Here is a 15,358-nt window from a genome sequence, read left to right on the forward strand (position 1 = left end):
AATTCTCCAGGCAAAAATACTGGAGTGGGTAACCATTCCTTTCTCCATGGGTTCTTGTTGACCATGGGATCGAATGTGGGTCTCCTGCATTGCTGATGGATTCTTTACCCTCTGAGCAACCAGGGAATAAGCAAGAATTCCTTTATAAAATGAGCACAAGAAAAAGTTTTCTGTAATTTAGCATTTAGATACCATAAAACTTGACTGTGTGTAATTAAAAAAAATTTTAATTCCTTTTGCAAGGAAAAAAACAAAACAAAACAAAAGCCCAAATCACAAGTGATAAGCTGGAAGAAAATATTTACAGGATACATTATGATAAAGAGCTAACATTCTTCATATATGAATTGAGCAGTTATTAGAAATTGAAGAAAAAAAAGAGAAACACCCCCAAGACAAAACAAACAAAAACTATAAAATTGGTGAAATATCTAGACATTTCACAAAAATTGATATAAAAATGACTTTCAGCATATAGAAGTGTGTTTAACTTTGTTCATATGAACATATATGTCATCATCTGTACTTATGAAATGTTGAAAACATCCTAAATGCTTGTGTATAAGAGATTACTTGAATGAGTCATGGTACAGCTCACACAGTGGTGTATTGAAGAATACAATCAGAAAGATCCTTATGAATTTATATGGAGTGATTCCCAGAGTTATCATTAATGCAAAAAGCAACATATAGAAAGGCACATACAGCATGCTACTACCAGAGTCCAACTCCAGCAACCAGGGATTCAACCTGAAGAGATGAACAGTGTCGGCCAATGAGACAGCCTCTGTTTTCTATGGACTGCCTGTTTATTCCAAGTTTAAGATTCTCTTTTATACTTTTACAAAAACATTAGGCCAGAGGTTTGACATTTTCAGTTCCCCCTCTCCCAGATTTATTATCTCCATAAATCATTGTTGCTCTTCAAACAGAGTTCCTGCTTCAGTGATTCTCTGGAATCAGCCTTATCATCTATTATCTACCTCTTCTAATGTGTCCCATAGTTAACTTGTGATTACATTGTAACTCATGCTACATTCCTCAGTTTACTACTTATCTTCCTAAATCCTGTTTGCCCCTAACATCCTGAGCTCACTATCTCTTAAGAAGGCTTCTAGCTATAGTGTCTCTAAAAATTCCTAACTTCTATAAGCTATAGTAGAATATGCTAACTTTACAACATTCCTTAAATCTTTAACTTCTAACTATTTTAATTATTTCTAAGCCCTAAATTCAGTAAACTCCTTTGCCATAAACATTCTCCTCACAAATAGGCTTCAGATATCAATCCCTCCCATGGCCTCAAGCTACGGCCTATGTGCTCATCCTGGATTCATTCGTTTGTAAAAGTCCTTGAACAAATGTCAATGATTAACTTTATGAATTATTTTCTGAGCACAACTGCAGAAGGCTTTTTGCCTTCTCATGCTCCTTTCAAGAACAATAAGCACCTTAATATTCCTTTTAAGTCAACTCAGCCAAGGAGAGGAAAAGACAAGTCAGAATTACAAGGCCTAACTCCTTTATCCCGGGATCTGTGCCTGCGGAATGAGGAGAGGGGGCTGGGGACCGTGCCTCCATTTTGTCAGTAATGCCTAACGCGGTTCTGGACAGGCTACATTATTCTTATGTAAGATGGAAGAATTAAGAAGGTCCATCTGTTTATCTAACTGATTTTTTTTTTTTTTTTTGCAAAATGATACACAGAAAGGATAAACTGAAAAAATGAAATTGGTAATCTAATCTATAGTATGAAATGGGATTAGAAATATTAGGGAAGAGAATGATGCCACCCTGAAAATACCTTTTTTTTTTTTCAACTAGTTTTGATTTTCAGTTCAGTTTAGTCACTCAGTTTTGTCTGACTCTTGGTGACACCATGGACACCAAGCTTCCCTGCCCATCACCAACTCCTGGAGTTTACTCAAACTCATGTCCATTGAGTCAGTGATGCCATCCAATCATCTTATCCTCTGTCGTCCCCTTCTCCTCCTGCCTTCAATCTTTCCCAGCATCAGGGTCTTTTCCAATAAGTCAGTTCTTCGCATCAGGTGGCCAAAGTATTGGAGCTTCAGCATCAGTCCTTCCAATGAATATTCAGGACTAATTTCCTTTAGGATGGACTGGTTGGATCTCCTTGCAGTCCAAGGGACTCTCAAGAGTCTTCTCCAATACCACAGTTCAAAAGCATCAATTCTTTGGCACTCAGTTTTCTGTATAGTCCAAATCTCACATCCATACATGACCAATGGAAAAACCATAGCCTTGATGAGATGGATCTTTGTTGGAAAGTAATGTCTCTGCTTTTTAATATGCTGTCTAGGTTGGTCATAGCTTTTCTTCCAAGGAGCAAGTGTCTTTTAATTTTATGGCTGGAGTCACCATCTCCAGTGATTTTGGAGCCCCCCCAAAAAAAGTCTCCCATTGTTTTCCCATCTCTTTTCCATGAAGTGATGGGACCAGTTGCCATGATTTTCATTTTCTGAATATTGAGTTTTAAGCCAACTTTTTCACTCTCGTCTGTCACTTTCATCAAGAGGCTCTTTAGTTCTTCTTTGCTTTCTGTGATAAGGGTGGTGTCATCTGCATATATGAGATTATTGATATTTCTCCTAGCAATCTTGATTCCAGCTTGTGCTTCATCCAGCTTGGCATTTTGCATGATGTACTCTGCATATATGTTAAATAAGCAGGGTGACAATATACAGCCTTGACGTACTCCTTTTTCTATTTGGAACCAGTCTGTTGTTCCATGTCTAGTTCTAACCGTTGCTTCTTGACCTGCATACAGATTTCTCAGGAGGCAGGTCAGGTGGTTTGGTATCCCCATCTCTTGAAGAATTTTCCGCAGTTTGTTGTGATCCACACAGTCAAAGGCTTTGGTGTAGTCAATAACCATGTTAATGCTTTTTATATTGCAAACATAAAATTAAATTACACAATTTGGAGTAAAAATGTAATACAGGCAGAGGTAAATGAATCTAACTATATATCAAGTGGATGGTATGATTACACATATGGGAAAGAAATAATAATTTGTTATTTTGAACATAATATCTTGACTGTGCACTTTCAGTTTAAAGGTGAACTAGAAAGAAATCTTGAACTTATTACATTTACGGTTGCTGTTGATAGTGGTAGTAATGGAATATTGTGAAATTATTTTTATGTATTGTAGGATTGAGTACATACATATGTCTGTCTGTCTATCTATGTATCTGTGTATTTATCCTAATCTAGGAGGGAATTAGCCAGTGCATCACTGTGAAAGAATAGTAATGCAAATAAATATGAAATGAAGCAAGTAAGGAAGACCAGTGTATTGTTGGATTGAGGTTAGAAGTGTCAATATAAACACACGATTAAATGTACATATAGATTTCAGTGAAAAGTGAAAGTGGCTCAGTTGTGTTGGATTCTTTGCGACCTCATGGACTATATTGTCCATGGAATTCTCCAGGCCAGAGTGGGTAGCCTTTCCCTTCTCCAGGGAATCTTCCCAACGCAGGGATTGAACTCAGGTCTCCCGCATTGCAGGCGGATTCATTACCAGCTGAGCCAGAAGAGCAGTATTTCTGTTTATAATCCCCTGTTCTGCCCTCTGAAAGGGTCTCCAAGCAGTGAGAATCCCTTGTTCCTGGCTTTTGGGTTCTAAATACCACTTCCCACTAAGAGGAACTTGGAGAAATTCTCATTCCAGTTCCAGAGCAAGGAAAGTACAGGGAACTTGGGACATTTTGTTGTGCCAGCAAATAAGAAACTGCTAAAATCAAATGAAGACATGTCTGAATAACACAGAAGCTAGCTTGAAATAGGATACTTAAAGTTCAAATGAGCAAGATGTACTTAAGCCACAAAATAGATAAATAAAGAAGGGAGGAAGGGAAGCTCTTCTTATGTAGAATACCAACAAATAAATGCAGAAGAAATGATTGAATTAGGAAATCATCATTTTACAACTACTCTGGTAATAATTAGGGACTTCCTTGGTGGCTCAGATGGTAAAGAATCTGCCTGCAATGCAAAAGACCCGAGTTAAATCCCTGGGTTGGAAAGATGCCCTGAAGAATGGAATGACTGCCCACTCTAGTATTCTTGTCTATAAAATCCCACGGACAGAGGACCCTGGCTGGCAACAGTCCATGGGGTTGCAAAGAGTTGGACACGACTTAGCAACTGAACAACAACAATTTATACTGTAGGGGAATATAAAGTTTTCTTGGACCCTTTAGGGTCTCTGGCTGGGTCTGAAAATTAAACTGATAAAGAAATATTAATAGCAGAAAGGCATACACATTCATTTAATCTATGTTTTACACAATATGATAGCGTTCATAAGGAAATGAACATTCAAAAATACAGACCTAAGTATTTTTATTCTAGGTTGGATAAAAATTTTACATACTTCTTCCCTCGTATAGATCCTGTAATTGTTAGTGTTCCTGAGGCAGCATCAAGTACCTTTGTTTTGGAAAGGATGGGATCTCTGCTGAAATAGGCAGTGTGTGCAGTTTTGGCACAGAGAACAAAGTGTCTGATAATATCTATCTGAAATATAATCACTTGGAACTAATGTGCATTGATGTTTCATTGTATCTAACTATAGCCTTCTCTGATGTGTTTAATTACTCAGTTGTGTCCACTCTTTGAGAACCCATGGACTATAGTTTGCCAGACTCCTCTGTCCATGGGATTCTCTAGGCAAGAATACTGGCATGGGTTGCCGTTTCCTTCTCCAGGGCATCTTTCCCACGTAGGGATTGAATCTTTGTCTCTTGCATCTCCTGCATTGGCAGGTAGATTATTTACCACTGCACCACCTGGAAAGCCCATAAAGAAGAGATTTCATCCTTTGTCATCTTGAGTTTCAGATGCTATATAAATCAAATCAAACAAAAATCAGCTTCCAAAAAAGCACAGTAGATGTTTGATGTGGTGAGGGTGAACCGGGAAGTAGTCACAACCTAGATGTTCATTTCAGGGCAGCCCAACCTTTAGGAGAATTAGTTTTGATATTCTGAAAACAGTGAAGCTTTCCCGTTATTCTTGAATGGCCCTCACTAGGGAAATATAAATTGTATATTTCCCTGCTGGGATTTCTACCTGACTTTGATTTCTTGTGCTAACTGCTCTGTAGCTCCTTGATTTCTCTCTCTTGGTTTGTGCTAGTTTAGTGATTGTGGACGGGATCCTTGACCTCAATTTGATTGGAAGGTACCTGCCCAGTATGACTCCTTCGCTGGACACACCTGCGGGCCAAACAGGGGAGAGAAAGTCCTGGAGTTATGCAGGTGCAGTCGTGGTCATCAGACATTAAAGATGGCTTTGAGAGCAGTGGCTGCCTGGCTTAGTACAAGTTATTCTGCTGGCAAGAAAAAAATAATACCACTCTTATCTAAACCTCTGACAAATTTTGTCTCACAAAGGAAGTTATCAGGAAAGGGTATTGCTTTCTTGGCCCCCACATAATGTTGCTGTTTAGTTGCTGAGTCGTGTCCAACTCTTTTGTGACCCTGTGGATTGTAGCCTGCCGGGCTCCTCTGTCCTTGGGATTTCCCATTCAAGAATACTGGAGTGAGTTGCCATTTCCTTCTCCAGGGGATCTTCTGAACTCAGGGATTGAACCCATGTCTCCTGTATTGGCAGGTGGATTCCTAACCACTGAGCCACCAAGGAAGCTCCAGTTGCATACATAAATGTGCCAGTATTCTTGCCTAGAGAATCCCATGGACAGAGGAGTCTGGCAGACTATAGTCCATGGGTTCTCAAAGAGTGGACACGACTGAGTAATTAAACACATCAGAGAAGGCTATAGTTAGATACAATGAAACATTAATGCACATTAATGCACATTAGTTCCAAGTGATTATATTTCAGATAGATATTATCAGACACTTCAGCTGATCCAGGGTGTTCGAAGGAGAGACGGCGTAGGTGAGGATCAGGAAACAACTGCTTAATTAAACGTTAATTAAGGATATAAAGAGTAATAGAATGAGGATAGCTCAGTGAGGAAATTCAGTGAAGAAAAGAGGCTGAGTAGCTTGGTTTACGCGGGAGACCAATAAAACTTCAAGACAAGAAGTTTGCACCGTTTCCTTCTCCTTCCGTTCTCCTGAAGGAGAGGAGACACTGAGGCCTCCCTGGTAGGATCTTAGAAGCCCAGGCATAATTAGCAAGCATGGCGGGTTCCGCGCTCCAGATGGAGACTCAGCCAGAATTTGAGAGAGAGAGAGAGAGCGACATGGGGAGACCAAGTTTCAGTGAACAAGGCCCACACTTTATTTTCCAAAGTAGTTTTTATACCTTAAGTTATGCATAGAGGATAATGGGGGAAGGGGTGGAGTCATGCAAGGACAGCAGTTCCTGGTTCTAATCGAAGCCAGGCTTTCAAACTTATCATATGCAAAAGTTCAGGTGATTGACATCATCTTCTGGCCAGGAGGCCTGTTAACATTTTAAGAAACTTATTTTTCTCTAAAGGTGATTATTCCAAAGTCAGGCACCAGCCTCCAAAAAAGCATTGGACAAAGCTGCATTTTACATTTCTATACACCCATTATATCAATCAATACACCGCCAAGGACACAGTAGGTAAGGAGTATGGAGACTTAGCAGCAAACATTGGCTCAATAAGTGAAAAACCCTTCACCAATACAATTTCTAATCAATCTTTTAACTACTCAAAAGAATCTGTGTTTAGACAGTTTAGAACATCTCCTGCCTCTCACAGTTGGGAGGCTCTGAACAATCACATGTGGCTGGAAAAACCTATTCAGGCAGGCTAGAGGATTTCCAAAGGAGTTTGTAGGTTAAACACTGTCACACCCAGGAATTATTAACTGGAGCTGTAAGCTAACTCTTTTTTCAAAGAGACGTAGTGGGGGACAGCCCCCGGTAAAGTCAGAGGTGTAGGTGAAAGCACAAAGCCGAAAGTAGGCAGACTCTGGTTTGGGGGTAGATGCTCGAGAATTTCCAGGGGGACTTCTGAGGCTCGATCCCGCCTTTGCGTGTGCGGAGCCTCTTTCCTCATGACCTTTGCCATGGGCGGAGCTCCTGCTCCCGGCAGTGATAGAATTCCAGTTGAGCTATTCCAGATCCTGAAAGATCATGCTGTGGAAAGTGCTGCACTCAATATGCAATATGCAATATGCACTCAATATGCAATATGCCGGCTCCCGGCATAAATGGAACTAAATTTAATGAATATATTTTTTCTGCATTTAAAAGTTTTATGTTCCTCTTGTGGAAAATTTGGATAACAGAGACTTCTCTAAAGACAAAAATAGGTATTACTCATAACCCACTGTGCAGTTAATTCTTTATGGACAAAGTTGTAGTTTATCTATACCTGGATTTTTAACATATTTGTATTTTCATAATTACATATCTTTTCAGTATATCTGTATTATGAGCATTTCACCATATTATTACAAAGTGTTCACAACCATAATTTTAAAGACTATGCTATTCTTCCATATAGGGGACTTTCTAAAGGGGGGGTTGCTTGTTTTGTGTTTCACCAAAAAGATTGTTTACATCAATTGTTACCATTTCACAAAAGAGAACACATTAGCACTGGAAAAGCTTGAAAGCTTAAACTTCAGAGTATAAACATGAAATGAACTAGCTCCATTAAAATCTGTTAGAAAGTATTTATTTTTTCTCATTACCCTGTGAACTGGTGGTGATTTGGTCACATTCCCCAGACAATAGATTGATGTTCAGGAGTCATATAATCAAATGATCTGTAAGGTCCATTGATTCTAGCTGAAGAAACTTGCATTTAATGAAGAGCTGGGTTTCAGTCTTGGTGCCATGTTTGACCTGATGGTTGATTTTTGAGCCATACATCCCGTGAATATCTCAGTTTTCTGATTGGCCCACTTAACTTGGTGAAGATCAAGTATGGTATCATTTGTAGAAGTGCTGTTGTCTAAATGCCTTGGTACTCTAATGTGAGAATCAGAAAAGGAATGTGATAAATTGTGCAGTCCCAGGAAATAAGTGACATTTCATTAACCCATAATTTATACAATAGCCCACATTTCTGCAGTTTCTTAGAATAATTACAAAAGTTAAGAAATACAGCTACAAATGGATGAAAAAAAAAGGTATCTTATGGGCTTATATACTGAAAAAACACTGACACATGATGTCTAGAATTGCTGAATCTAGAACATCAGTGATCTATCCATTGTTTTCTTTAAGGCAATGTCTCGCCTAATGGCAAGAGGGCTCCCAGAAACATATTCCATGTGACCCGTTCAATAATTCCAGTAGGATACAGTAAAGTTATGTATTTCTAATATTTCTAGTGAAAGTTCAAAGTTTCCATCTTACTGGCACTGATCAAAAGTGATTGACCAGATCTAGGTCATGAGCCTATTCTTGAAGCTGTAAGTGGATTCAGTCCCTCCTGAATATCATACGCCAACAGTAGGGGTGAATAGTTTCTCAAGGAAAATTGGGTTGCTGGTAAAAGAAGATGAGATATGGATGATGGTCTGGCGGAGCAAGAAAGGCCTGCTATAGAGTCAAAGTAAACTTCCAAGCCCATAAATGCAGCCAGTAGAATTACCTGGCATATATGGAAAGTCCTATGTATAAGACATTTTCTACTGATTGCCACAACATCATTGCTTAGTGGCAAGCGGTGTCTTTGCCATCAATTAAATCCCAATACCACTCAGCAGAAATTAAAGAGCTTTAATGGGATCCTGGACCTATTGATGAATGCCCAGGACAGTAGCTCATGCTGTTGATGTGTGGAATCAAATATCTTTACCCACTGGGGATGTCATCATTTAAATGGCCCCATTGATTTTAGGTTTCGGCAGGGCTTCATTGACCCTGGAAAGCTTCAAGTTGCCTGGGGGGACATCACCTAAAATGTAACTCCATGTTATGTAGTCCTGAATTGGACCCAAACTAACTTCATCATCTGTCCTAGGGTGGTCTGGCCTAGACAGGGTGTCTGGGAACACTAGAGCAATTCATTTTATATTTTGTGTTTACTGATGAATTCATTTGGAAAAGCTGCTTCTAGGCATTGCACACATTGTAGTCATGTAAGAAGGACTGCTTGTTTGGAAAATGTTTAATTATTGTATCAACATTTAAAAAAAATCAGCTTTATTGAGGTACAATTAACACATGAAATTGTAATATATTTAAAGCATACAGCATGATGATTTGCTATATGTATATGTTGTGAAAGGATTCTCAACATCAAGAATTAACACACCCATCGCACCTCACATATTTATCTTTTTTTTTTTTTTTGAAGAGAATACTTAAGTTCTGTTGTCTTAGCTAGTTAGCTAGTTTGAATCATTTATAATACAGTTTTATCAACTATAATCACCATGTTATACACTGGATCCTCAGGCCTATTCATTTTATAATTGAAAGTCTGTATGCTTTTACCAGCCTTTCCCTGTTTCCTCCAATGCCCAGCCCTGGATGTCCACTATCCTACTCTCTGTTTCTAAGTGTTTGAATTTTTTTGTTTTAGATACCATACATCAGGGCTTCTCTGGTGGCTCAGATGGTAAAGAATCTGCCTGCAATGTGGGAGATTCCCCACTCCAGTATTCTTGCCTGGAGAATTCCATGGACAGAGGAGCCTGGTGGGCTAGAGTCAATGGGGTTGCAAAGAGTTGGATATCACTGAGTGACAAGCACTTTCTTCACTATGTATCAGTGATACCATATGGTATTTGTCTGTTTCTGTCTGGCTTATTTCACTTAGCATAGCATAAAGCCTTCCAGTTTCATCCATGTTATCACAAATGGCAAGTTTTCCTTTTTTTAAGGTAAATAGTATTATATATTTATAAATATCTCATTTTCTTTTTGCATTCATCTGTCAATAGACACTCAGGTGTTTCCATATCTTGGCTATTGTGAATAGTGCTATAATGAACATGGACTGCAGATATCTTTTCAAGATAGTGATTTTGTTTCCTTTGAATATTTACTCAGAACTGGAATTGCTGGCTTATATGGTTGTCCTAATTTTAATTTCTTGAGAAACCTCCACATTGTTTTCCTTGAAGGTCATACCATTTTATATTCCCATCAACAGTGTACAAGAGTTTTCTTTTTGCCACATCTTTGCCTGGATTTATTTTTATCCCCTGTCTTTTTGGTAATATATCAATACAGCCTAACAGGTTTGAGGAGATATCTTACTGTGATTTTGATTTGCACTTCGCTGACGATCAGTGTGTTGAGTACTTTTTCATGTACCTGTTGGCCATTTGTATATCTTCCTTGGTGGTGGTGGTTAAATAGCCAAGTTATGTCTGACTCTTGCAACATCTTCTTTAGAAGATGTCTATTCAGCTCCTTTATTTTTAAATTGGGTTATTTGGGTTTTTTTGCTATCAAGTTGTATGAATTCCTTCTGTATTTTGGATATTAACCTGTTATTGGATATATTATTTGCAAATATCTCCTCCAGTTCAATAGGTTGCCTTTTCATTTTGTTGATGGTTTCTTTTAATGTGCAGAAGCTTTTAAGTTTAGTGTAGTTCCACTTGTTTTCTTCTGCTTTTGTTGACTTTACTTTTGGTGTCAAATCCAAAAAGTTATTGCCAACACCACCAACAAAGAGCTTACTCCCCGTGTTTCCTCATAGGACTTTTAAAAGCTTTAACTCTTATGTGTAAGTCCTTAATCTGTTCTGAGTTGATTACTTATATATGATGTAGCGACCCATTTTCATTGCCTTGCATATGAATAACCAGTTTCCCCAACACTGTTTATTGGAGAGACTCTTCCTTTCCTCATTGTATATTTTTGGCTCCTTTGTCAAAAGTTATCTGACCATGTATGCATGAATTTACTTCTGAGCTCTCTATTGTCTCCTAATCTATGTGTCTGTTTTTATGATTTATGATTAACCAAATCATATTGTTTTGATTACTGTAACTTGCAACATAATTTGAAATCAGAAGTTGTGATGCATCCAGCTTCATTCTTCTTTCTTAAGATGGTTTTGGCTATTTGAGGCCTTTTGTGGTTCCCACATGATTTTGGGATTGTCTATTTCAAGTTCTGTGAAAATGCCATTGAAATTTTGAGAAAAGTTTGCATTAAATTTGTAGATCTCTTTGCATAGTATGGACAATTAACAACATAAATTTTTCCAGTCCATAAATATCAAATAGCTTTCCATTTGTTTATGTCTTCTTCAATTTTTTTTCAGTTCAGTTCAGTTCAGTCACTCAGTCGTGTCTGACTCTTTGCGACCCCATGAATCGCAGCACGCCAGGCCTCCCTGTCCATCACCAACTCCTGGAGTTCACTCAGACTCACGTCCATTGAGTCGGTGATGCCATCCAGCCATCTCATCCTCTGTCGTCCCCTTCCCCTCCTGCCCCCAATCTCTCCCAGCATCAGAGTCTTTTCCAATGAGTCAACTCTTCGCATGAGGTGGCCAAAGTACTGGAGTTTCAGCCTTAGCATCATTCCTTCCGAAGAAATCCCAGGGCTGATCTCCTTCAGAATGGACTGGTTGGATCTCCTTGCAGTCCAAGGGATGCTCAAGAGTCTTCTCCAACACCACAGTTCAAAAGCATCAAATCTTTGGCGCTCCATTTTCTTCACAGTCCAACTCTCACATCCATACATGACTACTGGAAAATATAGCCTTGACTAGACAGACCTTTGTTGGCAAAGTAATGTCTCTGCTTTTTAATATGCTATCTAGGTTGGTCATAGCTTTTCTTCCAAGGAGCAAGCGTCTTTTAATTTCATGGCTGCAGTCACCATCTGCAGTGAATTTGGAGCCCCCCAAAATAAAGTCTCACTGTTTCTGTTGTTTCCCCATCAATTTGCCATGAAGTGATGAGACCAGATATCATGATCTTCGTTTTCTGAATGTTGACTTTTAAGCCAACTTTTTCACTTTCCTCTTTCACTTTTATCAAGAGACTCTTTAGTTCTTCTTCACTTTCTGCCATAAGGGTGGTGTCATCTTCATATCTGAGGTTATTGATATTTCTCCTGGCAATCTCCCAGCTTGTGCTTCATCTAGCTCAACATTGCGCATATATATGTACTCTGCATATAAACAGGGTGACAACATACAGCCTTGACATACTCCTTTCCCAGTTTGGAACTGGTCTGTTGTTCCATGTGCAGTTCTAACTGTTGCTTCATACAGATTTCTCAGGAGGCAGGTCAGGTGGTCTGGTATTCCCATCTCTTGAAGAATTTTCCACAGTTTGTTGTGATCCACACAGTCAAAGGCTTTGGAGTAGTCAATAAAGCACGAGTATACGTTTTTCTGGAACTTTCTTGCTTTTTCAATGATCCAGCAGATGTTGGCAATTTGATCTCTGGTTCTCTGCATCTTCTAAATCCAGCTTGAACATCTGGAAATTCATGGTTCATGTACTTTTGAACCCTGGCTTGCAGAATTTTGAGTATTACTTTGCTAGTGTGTGAGATGAGTGCCATTGTGTGGTAGTTTGAGCATTCTTTGGCATTACCTTTCTTTGGGATTGGAATGAAAACTGACCTTTCCTGGTCCTATGGCCACTGCTGAGTTTTCCAAATTTGCTGGTAGCACTTTCACAGCATCATCTTTTAGGATTTTAAATAGCTCAACTGGAATTCCATCACCTCCACTAGCTTTGTTCGTAGTGATGCTTCCTAAGGCCCACTTGACATCGCATTCCAGGATGTCTGGCTCTAGGTGAGTGATCACACCATTGTGATTATATGGGTCTTGAAGATCTTTTTTGTATAGTTCTTCTGTATATTCTTGCCACCTCTTCTTGATATTTTCTGCTTCTGTTAGATCCATACCATTTCTGTCCTTTATTGTGCCCATCTTTGCATGAAAAGTTCCCTTGGTTCCTCTAATATTCTTTAAGAGATCTCTAGTCTTTCCCATTCTATTGTTTCCCTCTATTTCTTTACACTGATCACTGAGGAAGGCTTTATTACTCTCCTTGCTATTCTTTGGAACTCTGCATTCAGTGGGTTTTCTCCTTTGCCTTTCACTTCTCTTCTTTTCTCAGCTATTTGTAAACCCTTGTGAGACAGCCATCTTGCCTTTTTGCATTTCTTTTTCTTGGGGATGGGCTTGATCACTGCTTCCTGTACAATGTCTCAAACCTCCATCCATAGTTCTTCAGGCACTGTATCAGATCTAATCCCTTGAATCTATTTGTCACTTCCACTGTATAATTGTAAAGGATTTGATTATGTCACACCTGAATGGTCTAGTGATTTTGCCTACTTTCTTCAATTTAAGTCTTAATTTGGCAATAAGGAGTTCATGATCTGAGCCACAGTTGGCTCCTGGTCTTGTTTTTGCTGATTCTATAGAGCTTCTCCATCTTTGGCTGCAAAGAATATAGTCAATCTGATTTCGATATTGACCATCTGGTGATGTCCATGTGTAGTCTTCTTTTGTGTTGTTGAAAGAGGGTGTTTGCTATGACCAGGTTTTTTTTTGTGCCCTCCAAGTGTCTGTTTCCCCAGTCCTGTGTAAGTTCTGGTGGTTCTATGGTGTGGTTAATGGTGATCTCCTCCAAGAGGGCTTATGCCATACCCAGGTCTGCAGCACCCAGAGCCCCTGTGACAGGCCACTTCTGACCCGTACCTCCACAGGAGACACTCAGACAGTTCTGGCTCCGTCTCTGTGTGTTGGGCATGCATTTTGTGTACTTCCTAGGTCTGCGCAGCTCAGGCGACCTGGTGCTTGGCGAGTGCAGTGTTCCAGCTGGGCTGTGTGTCTTAATCAGCTCCCAGGTCCTGGCTGCTCGGTTTTCCGGGCGCACTGTGAGAGTACCGTCTCACCTGTGCTGTATGTCTCCTCTGGAGAGCTGATCTCAAGCTGCGAAACTCCTGGTGGATGTCAACCATCCAGGATCTCAGGAAGACGTGGTTAGCAACTAGCAGCCTGCTCACAGTTTGGTGGAAGATGCTGTGTCTGGGGCTGAGTTTGTAGCAGCCCCTTACATTCTGGCTCTGGCTGTCCAAACCTGCCTCTCTGCCTCCAGGTGGCGAGGTGCCAGTAGGCAACTGGCTTGCCCTCCTTTGGTATTTGCTCCATCCTTTGTTCTGTGAGAGGACCAAGCTGTGTGTTAGGTTGTTAGGTTAGAGCCTTTCGCGGGAAAGTTCTCTTTTCCGCAGTTGCAGTTAGGCACGTATTCTGTGGGTTTTTTTCTTTTCTCCCAGTTATGTTGCCTTCTGAGATTCCAAAACTCCCCACAGACCCACCCGTGAGAGGGTTTCCTACTGTGTAGAAACTTCTCCTTCATGACTCCCTCCCCAGAATGGGTCTCCGTCCCTATCTCTTTTGTTTCTCTTTTTGTCTTTTATACTTTGTCTTAACTCCTTTCGAAGAGAATGGGCTGCCTTTCTAGGTGCCTGGTGTTCTCTATCAGTGTTCAGAAGTTGTTTTGTGGAAGTTGCTCAGCTTTCAAATGATCTTTTGATGAATTTGTGGGGGAGAAAGTGGTCTGCCCGGCATTCCTCCACCGTGTTCCCTTGTGATAAGTCAGTCCAGCCGGTATTCAAGGGGAAGAGAAATAAACTCTACCTTTTTTTTTTTTTTTTATTTTATTTTATTTTTAAACTTTACATAACTGTATTAGATTTGCCAAATATCAAAATGAATCCGCCACAGGTTTACATGTGTTCCCCATCCTGAACCCTCCTCCCTCCTCCCTCCCCATTCCATCCCTCTGGGTCGTCCCAGTGCACCAGCCCCAAGCATCCAGTATCGTGCATCGAACCTGGACTGGCAACTCATTTCATACATGATATTTTACATGTTTCAATGCCATTCTCCCAAATCTTCCCACCCTCTCCCTCTCCCACAGAGTCCATAAGACTGTTCTATACATCAGTGTCTCTTTTGCTGTCTCGTACACAGGGTTATTGTTACCATCTTTCTAAATTCCATATATATGCGTTAGTATACTGTATTGGTGTTTTTCTTTCTGGCTTACTTCACTCTGTATAATAGGCTCCAGTTTCATCCACCTCATTAGAACTGATTCAAATGTATTCTTTTTAATGGCTGAATAATACTCCATTGTGTATATGTACCACAGCTTTCTTATCCATTCATCTGCTGATGGACATCTAGGTTGCTTCCATGTCCTGGCTATTATAAACAGTGCTGCGATGAACATTGGGGTACTCGTGTCTCTTTCCCTTCTGGTTTTCTCAGTGTGTATGCCCAGCAGTGGGATTGCTGGATCATAAGGCATGTCTATTTCCAGTTTTTTAAGGAATCTCCACACTGTTCTCCATAGTGGCTGTACTAGTTTGCATTCCCACCAACAGTGTAAGAGGGTTCCCTTTTCTCCACACCCTCTCCAGCATT

This window comes from Bubalus kerabau, chromosome 20 (assembly GCF_029407905.1).
Source record: "Bubalus kerabau isolate K-KA32 ecotype Philippines breed swamp buffalo chromosome 20, PCC_UOA_SB_1v2, whole genome shotgun sequence".
NCBI classification, from domain to species: Eukaryota; Metazoa; Chordata; class Mammalia; order Artiodactyla; family Bovidae; genus Bubalus; species Bubalus kerabau.